We start from the raw sequence: 8,483 nt of genomic DNA, 5'->3' as shown, positions 1-8,483 counted from the left end.
CCCTCACTTGTACTCTGTTAGGAGGCCCTAAAAACTCATTGGTTCCCCAGAGTGAATTCTGGAGGAACTATGCCTCAGTTTGTTATTGAGACCTGAGGAGGAGGAGATGTTTATGTCTCCCTCTGTAAAGGGATTTTAGCAACAATACATTTTTTATTACGGTTATTTAGTATTTGGTAAGGGTGTGGAAGCTCATGCCTTGCTGCATACATGGAGGTCAGAGGACAGCTTGTTGGAGCTGGCTCTCTCCTGCCACGTGGTTCCAGGGGATAAAAATTGGGTCATTAGGCTTGGCAGCAAATGACTGCCTCTTGGGCCATCTTGTTCACCCTAATTTATCATATGTCTTAGTCAGTGTTCTACTGTTGGGAAGAGACATCGTAACCTTGGCAATTTTTAGAAAGCATATAGTTTTAGAGGTTTAGAACATTGTCCTCATGTCAGGGAGCGTGGCGGCACACAGGCAGACATGGTGCTGAGAGTTCTATATCAGAATCTGAAGGCAGTAGGAAGAGAGAAGTAGCTGAGAATTTGCAACTGGATCCATAGGCAGCAGGAAGAGGAAGATACTGGGCCTGGCTGAGCATTTGAAACCCCCAAAGAAAGCCTACCTCAGAGACACACTTCCTCTAACAAGGTCACACCTACTCCAACAAGGTTTTGAGTCCTAATCCTTTCAAATAGTCCCACTCCCTATGAGCCTATGGGTTCATTTGCATTCAAACCACCACATCACAAGACACTCTATAATTATTTTTAATGTGTAGCATTATTTATATATACCTGCATATTTGTCCTGTTTGTTGCTCTTTTCTTTAAACTGCATGATTTTTACTTTTCTTATGTGTGTGTGTGAGGTATGGATGTGTGTGACACATTTGCTCACATGTGTATGCACACACCAGAGGGATATGGGGTATGGATGTGTGGGATACATATGCTCACATGTGTATGCACACGCCAGAGGGATATGGGGTATGGATGTGTGGGATACATATGCTCACATGTGTATGCACACGCCAGAGGGATGTGGGGTATGGATGTGTGGAATACATATGCTCGTATGTGTATGCACACACCAGAGGGATGTGGGGTATGGATGTGTGGAATACATATGCTCGTATGTGTATGCACACACCAGAGGAATGTGGGGTATGCATGTGTGGGATACATATGCTCACATGTGTATGCACACACCAGAGGGATGTGGGGTATGGATGTGTGGAATGCATATGCTCGTATGTGTATGCACACACCAGAAGGATGTGGGGTATGGATGTGTGGAATACATATGCTCGTATGTGTATGCACACACCAGAAGGATGTGGGGTATGGATGTGTGGAATACATATGCTCGTATGTGTATGCACACACCAGAGGGATGTGGGGTATGGATGTGTGGAATACATATGCTCGTATGTGTATGCACACACCAGAAGGATGTGGGGTATGGATGTGTGGAATACATATGCTCGTATGTGTATGCACACACCAGAAGGATGTGGGGTATGGATGTGTGGAATGCATATGCCCGTATGTGTAAGCACACACCAGAAGGACATCTGCTGTATTGCTCTGTCAGCCACGGGACTCCTCTCCAACAGTCTCTCACTGAAGCTGGAGCTAGCCCCAGGGCCCTCCTGTTTCTCCCCCCCCCCACACCCCATGGCCCCTGGTACACACCTGTAAAAAGCCATACACAGCTTTTAAAAGGGTTGTTGAGATCTGAGCTCAGGTCGCGCGCTGTGCGGCAACTGCTCTTCTCCCACAGCACCACGCCCCCAGCAGCCTAGGGCCATATTTTCCGGTGGCATTGGTTTTCAGTTGCCTGAAGAATTTTGTTTTTCTTTTATCTGTGTTTCCTGAGTTTCTGTGCTTTGTAAAATGCATTACTTCTCCTTTTTTTTCTACCTTTCCACTTATCCCCTCCTTTTTCACTTGCTAAGCTCTTGGATTTCAAATAAAGTTTAACTGTGAAGTTGTATGAAATATGGTATTTTCTTCTTGCTGTTTTCAGGATTTGATCACTGTCACTGGGTTGTTGTTTTCTTAAACTGTGTGTTCTGCTGTAACAAAATACCACTGGCTGAGTAATTTAAAAGAACGGGGATTTGTTTTCTTACTGTTCTTGTAGAAGCTGAGAAATCCAAGATGAAGGTACCAGCAAGTTCTGAGTCTAGGTGCTGCCTGTCCTGGACTCCAAGATGGTACCTGTGTCCTGCTGTGGCATCCTCACAAGGTAGAAGGCAGAGGGCAGAGTGGGGAATCGGGATAGTGACTTGGAAGAGACTGGAGGGGGCTGACTTGCATCCTTGAATCCTTTCATGAGGGCTACAGTCTCTTCCCTGAGGACTTTGCTTCATAGTTAGTCACATATTAAAGGATCACCCCCTAATATAAGCTTATTGGCAATTGCGTTGGGGGCATTTGGAATGGATGATAGCAACTTTTGGTAAGCGTGCCTTGGTGTGGCTGCCTTTTTGTTATTATTGTTTTTTCTGCCTTGTATCTGCAATTCTTTGTCTTTTGCCTGTGCCGGAGCTTTCCTTGTTTCTTCACGTCTCTTCAGCACCACATCTTTTACTGGGGTTCCAAACGTGCACGGCTTCACCCTGCTGCTGTGGTCCAGCAGCTCCCCAGCCGTCCGCTGCTCTCTTCACTTTTCTCAGCCCCTCTCCCCCCAACTCTGTTCTTCACCTTCAGGTATTTTCCTTAATTTACCCTCAAATTCTCGTATTCTTTCTTCTGTCATAGCCATTTGTTTTAGGGAGTACTAAGTAAGTTTTATTTTGGATGCTGTATTTTCTTAGTCTTCAATTCATGTTTCTGTTTTCTACACTGTTTCTCTTTGTTGAGGCTCCCTGCTCAGAGCGCTACTGCTATTCTGAATTATTGAGAGAGTGGTTTTGTGTTATTTCATTGAGAGAGTTAGAAAGCCAACTCAAAATCCTCACCCGTTAGGTCCAATCCCGGATTCATCTGGGGATGAACAGGATTTTCTGTCCTGTCAACTACGCCTCCTCACTGCTGTTTCATGTTGGTCTTTTCCCTTTACCTGTCATGTGACTTTGTAGAGTTAGTTCTCGGCTTCCATGTTTACATAGGTTCTGAGCACCAAACTCGAGCTGTCAGAGTGTGTCAGCAGTTCTCAACCTTGTAGGTCGTGACCTCTTTGACAAACCCCTAACTTCAAATATGTTTACAATACGATTCATAACAGTAGCAAGACTGCAGTTACGAAGTAGCACAAAAATAATTTTATGGTTGGGGGTAACCACAACATGAGGAACTGTATTAAAGGGTCACAGTATTAGGAAGGTTGAGAACCACTGGAGTATGGCAATGTCTTTGCCTGTATGGCAATGTCTTTACCCATATGGCAATGTCTTTACCCGTATGACAAAGCCTTTACCCATATGGCAATGCCTTGACCTGTATGGAAAGTGTCTTTCCCCACTCAGTCCCCTCTCCAGTCGCTCAGATAATTTGGGTTTGCTAGGTGTTGTGGAGGTCAATTTGCGGAGACTGAATTCTTAGATTTTCTCTAAAGAATGTTGTTTCCTTTCTGTGAGCAGATAATATTCTTATGTAGACTCTGGTTTTTGCTTTTCTCTCGGTAACTTAGAGCTGGCAACAAGAAAGTTAACTTTGAGGCTCTTCACTCTGTCCTTTTTCCTTGTCAGATTTCTTTTCTCTTCGCAGCGTGTACAGTTTCCTGGCCTTACTTTTCTACTAGTCCGTGTCAAACAGGTTACAAATGTTCTTGTGTGTGCCCCTCCCCCCATTGCCCCTCTATACACCACACGAACTTCATTCTCTGTGGTTATGGTCTGGGCAGGTGAGAACGGATGGGCACTTCCCATCACCAAAAACATATGCACTCTCTGTCACCACCTGCTCCTGCTGCCCCAGTGCTTGGTATATGTTTTTGATTTGTGTTGTTCTGCAAGAGCACAGTCATCTGGAAAGGCTTCAGCCACTAATGTCAGGAGTGGAAATGTAGGATTTCATTTTCCAGTGTGACGTTCCTCCACTCACAGTGGGTTGTGTCAATAAGTCCATCATACATCAGAAATACCAGGGGTCAAAAAATGTGTTTAAAAGACCTAACTTCAATCTTAGCACTGGGAGGCAAAGGCAGGCCTTTAACACCAGACTGGTCTATAGATTGAGTTCCAAGACAGCCAGGACTACACAGAGAAACCTTATCTTGAAAAACCAAAAATAAATAAATAAATAAATAAATGACATAACTGAACAAACATCACAGCTCTATACTCAAATTATGGCAGGAACTATGAATTAGAGAAACACAGTATAATAAAAACATGAAAGAATGATTTCAGAGAAAAAAGTTAGACCTCCTAATAGTTTAATCAAAAAAATTTATGTAATATAGTATAAGAATAGATGTGATTCATTTGGCTTTGTCTTATGACAATACACCTGATGTAAGTGAATTAAGAGCAGGAAGGAGCTATTTTGGCTCATGACTTCAGAGGTTTCAATCCATGGTGACTGCAGACATGTGTGGTAGGGGCTAATGGCCTCCTGGTACACAGGAAGTAGAGAGAACAATATAGGACAGCACCCCAGGAAATACAGACTCAGGGACACATTCTTGGTGTCCTACTTCCTCCAACCACACCCCAGATCCTAAAGTTCCTACCACCTACAAAATAAATGTCACCATCTAGGGACCTAGGCTTCACCACATGATTCTATGGGAAGCACTTTATACTTGAAACATGATGTAATAGGACATTTAAATTCACATATATTTCATAGAACTCAGCAGGAATGGTTGGAATATATGATTTTAAATATTAAAATTTTTGCAGAAAGTGTTGGGATATGGCTGAGTGCTAGAGAATATGCTAACCATAGCATTGTGAAGTCCTGGGGTCAACCCCCAAGTAACAAAAAATAAGAGCTAAGTAGACCAGCATTCACTGAGAAACTCAAGGTATGTGTGTGTGTATGAAAGAGAGAGAGAGAGAGAGAGAGAGAGAGAGAGAGAGAGAGAGAGAGACGGAGAGAGAGATGTTGCTGGGGTGCAGAGTGTCTTTCCTCTTGTTTTTCTTTTATCTTGGAGTCAGGACCTCATTATGTAACTCAGGTTGCCCTTAAATGTTTGATCCTCCTGCCTCAGCCCCCTGGCTCAATGGTGGTGTAGTACAAAAGTAAAAGGGTCAGGTCCAATACCTCTCCTAAAGGAAGTGCTGAAGGATTCTGGGACCAAAGACATACCCACAGGCTGCCCTGGCCTAGATAATCCTTCAGCCATGGCTTTCCTCTGGGCTGACTCTAGACTGTGTCAAGTTAGTTAACTCTAACAAGGGCACAAACACTTCCTCCCTGGGAAGACTTCACACAGATTCCCTGGACGGTGGAGTTCAGGACGCTTGTGATAGGGAGGCTTAACTGGGAATTTCTAAAGCTGTCCCTCAGCCAAGAAAGTGAACCAGAAGCAGTTCATCTCAGGGAGAATAGCAGAGCTGAAGGAAATCTGTTAAAAAAAAATCTTTATACTTTAAGGAAATGGAACAGCAGAGCCCAGGACACACAGCTGCCTTTCTCGCCACTTAACTCACTTTGGCTTGAAGACTGAGCTCACAGCACAGCCCAACAAGCACTCCTCTGGTCAGGGTGGTGGGTCTCGGTCTGCAGGCTGGACAGTGGCCCCCAGGGTGTTCTTTCCGTAGGCCATAGGCAGTGTGGAAAAAAAACAAACCCGGTTTCATTTTGACATTTTCATACTTGCATATAATATACTTTGGTCACATTTATCCCCTCTTTTACCCTCATTTCTCTACCAGTCACCTCCTCTGCCTCTAGTAACCCTCCCAGAGACCATGTTTTAAGAGTTCAAGAGTAAGGAACCCTACAAAGAGTGAGGGTCTGTCGGCTCATCTCCCTGTCTATTACCATCTCTTCACTCTGGAGAGTCTTCTGGCTGTACTGATGCTCACTCTGAGTTCTCCAGGCCCTGTTCTAAGGAGCAGCAGGGGTGTGGCCTGGCCAAGGAGTTTGGTTCCAGCAGCCTCCCTTCTTCCTGGCCCCCACTCCTCTCATCTTAATCTGGAGCATCCCACCTCCTCCCCAGCCTGTGTTGTGGTGATAGGGTTTGTGTCTGTGAAGTTATCCCAGACGTGGTCCTGGTGTCTCGGAGCTTGATGCCCTTCAGTCTAAACCTTCATCCTCTTTCCTCTGAGTCATGAACAAAAGAATAATTCATGTTGCATTTCGATGCTGATTGTGGGGTGTAGGGGCTGGTAAGAGAGGAGAGGAGAGGGGGTATTTCCAGTAATGGGAGTATTTGGCTGATTGGTAACTGTTTACGAACGTGTGTCTTTCTACGGTATACCCCTTGAAATCATTTTCTTTGTAAATGTTAAAAGCCACAAGAAAAAAACCAACAACCCTGATTACTCCCCCTTTGTACTTCAATCAGCAGCGTGTCAGCGGCTGAATGGACTGTAATTCCTTCACTGTGCCTGTCAAGGAGAACATTTAGGCCACGTTTTTAAAAATATCTTGGTAGGGGTCTCGAGAACAATTAGCAATTAAAATAATCTATTTCCTACATTTTGCAATATAAACACGACTGCGTGATTGATTTCACAGTGGCGGGCGCTGCTCTGCCCGGGAGCATCCTGTTCCCTTTTTCCAGCTCTCAGACGCATTGGTGGCGCCTTCAGTATTGCAAGGCAGCTCTCAGCCATTTGTTAGTGCATCATTAACTTTAGAATACAACTTGCTGCCTCCTCAGGGGAATGCGCTTCTGAACACGGCCAGCATGCTCTCCACACTCCATTGCTCAGGACTGGCATGTCAGAGAAAATGGCGGTTGAAGACCGGGAGTACCTAGCCATTCTTGCCACTCTTTTCAAGGCTGTGACAAATACCTGAGAGGAGCAACTTACAAAGTGGAAAGGTTTGTTTTGGCCCATGGTTTCAGGGACTGTCAGTGGTAGGCAATTTCATGGTTTCTGAGCCTGCATCCAGGCAGAAGATCATGGAAGAAGGGCATGGTGGACAGATGCTCACTTAGTAGCAGCTAGAAAACAAAAAGGAAGTGGTGTAAGCCAGAAGAAATTTTTCAAAAAGGCACAACCTCTTCACTGAGGCACAGCCCCAGTGTCCTCCTTCCTCCAAGCAGGCCCCACTCCCTATAACACATTCGGTGTAAGCTCCTCTGTGAAATAGCCAATCAAAGAAGCTAGCACCTGTGTTATCTATTGTAATATGAGCACATTACATAACACTGGGCTTTCTCTCAGGCCCGCAGTGACAGTACACATACTATGTGTTGTCTAACGATGCTATCTCATTTAGGCCAGAGGAACAAACTCAGAAGTCACAACTGATGCAGACAACAGGGAAGGAAGAGTCACCATACTTCAATTCTGGACTTCAAAGATAAGAAAATTGAATCCTAAGATCTCAGTATAAACAGGAACAGTCACGCACCCAGGCCTGGAATCTGCCCCCTATCCTCTGCCTGCACCATTTTATTACTAGAAGTTAGGTTAGGAAGCTTTTGTTTGGAGAAAGCAAGATGTTAGGCTTGCAAAAACAGTTCAGAAATGGGTCAGTTTCCTACAGAAGAATGGACTTGGTGAGAAGAATGGTCTTCTAAAGGCCATGGTCCAACCCAGATTCTCTGAAGCTTCAGAAGATGAGGTAATTAATGCTCTGTAGGGTGCTCTCCTGCTTCGCTTCCCTCCCTACCTCATGGAGCCCAAAGCCTGGGCATCAGGGCCGGAACCTGCAGCAGGCTCAGGAGTAGGATGAGGCAGAAAGGACATCTTTCTCTAAGAAGATCCGGTATCCGAGGCAACTCACTTATCTCATTCTCTTCTCTGCAGGACTTCCAACAAGTGTAAGGGCAGGGAAATGGGCAGTGATTCTGCAGTGGCATCGACCCTAGGAGAGGCACAAGAGGAGGGAAAGGAGGAGAAACCGTCCCTGGCAGCCAACTACAACCAGATCCTGGGGCTAAGTTGCAAATAGAAAGGAAGATCTCTGTGTAGAACCACCAAGGTGGCCATTTCCAAATGGACCTAAGGTTTTCAACCTGTGGGTTGCAACCCCTTTGGGGGTTGAACAACCCTTTCATAGTGGTTGCCTAATACCATTGGAAAACACAGATAATTATATTACAATTCATAACAGTAACAAAATTACAATTATGAAGCAGCAATGAAAATAGCTTTATGCCTGGTGGTCACCACAACGTGAGTGGTGTGGGAGGTCCTTCTGTCTATGTGTTGCTTTCACTGGTTAATAAAGGAACTACTTTGGGCCTATAGCAGAGCTATAGGGGAACAGAGATAGGCAGAGAAAACTAAATGGAATGCTGGGAATAAGAGGCAGAGAGAGACGCCATGGATCCACAGCCGGAGGTAGATGTGCTGAAACTTTGCTGGTAGGCCACGACCTCATGGTGAGACACAGATGAATAGAAATGGGTTTAAGAT

At 44.9% G+C, this 8,483-nt stretch overlaps 1 long non-coding RNA gene across 1 annotated transcript; it reads left to right on the top strand.

Annotated features, from left to right (window-relative positions):
• The first annotated feature begins 1,255 nt into the window (after positions 1 to 1,255).
• LOC148119751 (uncharacterized) lies at positions 1,256 to 8,471 on the top strand. The gene is made up of 3 exons (XR_015734803.1): positions 1,256 to 2,239; positions 6,773 to 6,937; positions 7,339 to 8,471. It is a non-coding gene; the product is annotated as an uncharacterized LOC148119751 (long non-coding RNA).
• The last annotated feature ends 12 nt before the right edge of the window (positions 8,472 to 8,483 follow it).

Source organism: Myodes glareolus, chromosome 14, assembly GCF_982192425.1.
Source record: "Myodes glareolus chromosome 14, mMyoGla1.1, whole genome shotgun sequence".
NCBI lineage: Eukaryota > Metazoa > Chordata > Mammalia > Rodentia > Cricetidae > Myodes > Myodes glareolus.
The sequence above is the reverse complement of the archived record's forward strand: the minus strand, read 5'-3'. Positions and strand labels throughout refer to the sequence as shown.